This window comes from Nematolebias whitei, chromosome 4, assembly GCF_014905685.2.
Source record: "Nematolebias whitei isolate Nwh7 chromosome 4, NemWhi1, whole genome shotgun sequence".
In the NCBI taxonomy this organism is placed as follows: domain Eukaryota; kingdom Metazoa; phylum Chordata; class Actinopteri; order Cyprinodontiformes; family Rivulidae; genus Nematolebias; species Nematolebias whitei.
Genome location: NC_056501.1, coordinates 31,830,532 through 31,832,818, shown reverse-complemented (window position 1 = coordinate 31,832,818; position 2,287 = coordinate 31,830,532).

The following is a 2,287-nucleotide window of genomic DNA, read 5'->3' as shown; positions in this document are numbered from 1 at the left end:
ACCTAACCCTACGCCTAACCATTACCAGTACATACCTAACCCTACACCTAACCATTACCAGTACATACCTAACCCTAAACATAACCCCTATCCCATTAACTGCACTTCTTCTTTTCAGGCCTGGGCTTTGGGCTCCATAAGGAGAAGTTGGTTCTCACAGTGTAGTATGTGTTGGTAAAATGGGCCCTACGTTACTTAATAAGAACAAAAACACTTATATGCTCATTTTTTACATGCACAAAATGGGAAACGTGATTTAAAAAAACAGCTCTCTTTGAAGCTTTATAGCTCAGTCGTGCTTCACACTGATAATATCATTTCAAGTTTAAGCAAGTCTTGGAATGTTGAACTTTACACTACCTTATCATTATAATTCAAATCATCTCAGTGTTACTCACTACCTGTGCAATAACCTGTCACACACCCCCTGTAGTACATGCTAGTTATGTGAAATATGTGCATTTTAGCTTATTCATAATTTAGACAATTACTACATTAAAATACTTATTCATACAAGTTAATCCTACTTGCACCGTTATATTCTACCATGTTGTAGTTTACGATTTCTTTTGTGCCTTGTAAATATTATATTATATACCTTTGTTCCATGCTTTAGTATTTCTTTTTTTTTTAGCTAGTCGAATTGGTTCTTCTCATCCTTTTAATTTCATCGCATTGTTTACCTTGTGTTAAGCTGCATATGACAATTAAACAACATAAGACTGAATTGACTTTTTAGATATGGTAATGTTTTTTGCGCAGTCACAGTGCAACTTGTGTGATATTTTTATTTAGATTTTACCATGTTGAGTCCAATTCAGAGTGACGCAGTCACAAACTTGTTTAACTCAAAAACATTACTATTCTTATTCGATGCATACATCAAAAATCCAACCTCTTTCACCCAGTTTGTCTCCCCTAGTTATCAAAGTTGCATTCGTTATTTTAACCTTCCTGCTGCCATTGGCTCAAAATGACCCTCGAGACCACAGTTTTAAAACTTAGGCCTTTTGACTCATTTTGAGCCAAGGGCAGCAGGGGGGTTAGATCAACTAAAAATGTTGGAAAGGTATTTTCTTTTCATGAGAATTATTTTTTTTTTTAAAAGAAAGTCTGAACATGCACAAAATGTCCTGAAGTTGTGCACTCACCTAAAAAAGTCCACGTTTTGCAAACTAATCTCGTGAAGGAATGGCCTAAACCTCACAGGAAGTCCACCATATTTAATGAAAGACACAATGTAATTTTTCCAAACTCCTCTTTTATCCCTACAACTCGCAAAATGTTCCACTTCTCAGCGACCCGTTAGACAGAACAGGTAGAAATAAGTCCACGCTGTTGGAATGGAGTGCCTCTAAATTTAAATTTTACATTTAACTCTGTCAGTGCTGTGACCCCCTCACCTCAGGACAAACCACAGTTGCCACAGCAGAAGTGTCGCCACCTAACCCTTCCTCTCCGCTCTCACCTCCACACACACAAAGGTCTCATCTAAATTTCAAAGCCTCTAAAATATTCATCAGCACCAAAAAGGAAAACTTTTAATACACATGAAACACGAGAGTGCTACCTGTGTTGCTGCTCTCTTTCACTCTGCTCTCCTCTCTATGTCCTGGTCCCTCTCTGTGGTTCTTATGAATAATGAACTTCTAGAAGAATCCAGTGGATCAGATTGTCCCTGCAGTCGGATACAGCTCCCCTGTATTGATCAAATAAGACTCCTTAAATAATTAACTGAGCCTTTGTCATGCAAATGAGGATGTATGTCTGTGTGCTGTGTGGCTGCTTGCTCCTGACATGGGGACGTTCATGTTGTGGGGCACACAAACCATTCATCTCACTCAGTGAACTCAAAAATCTGGAACATGTGTGTCACAAAAGCCGTTTTATCTTTCCTCTTTAATGAACTTCACATAGATTCCTTGTTTTTATTATTATTTTAAAGTATTACTGAGCTCAAAGTTAAAGTGTTCATAGCTGACAGGCCTTCCCAACATGTACTCAGAGTGGATGAGTGGGTGAGATGTGTTCTTGAAATTTTGTCTTCAACTTTTGGAGACAATTGTGTCTGTCTGTTAGCAAAATATCTCATGAACCATTTCATACAACTTTTACAAAGTAATAATTGGGTAGATATGTACAGCTGATACATTCTGGGAGACACCCCCGTTTCAAGATGGCCTCCACAGTCAATAATCTTAAGAAACAAAAATTTCAATAAACCAGGCAGATTCACATATATCCATCCATCCATCCATCCATCCATCCATCCATCCATCCATCCATC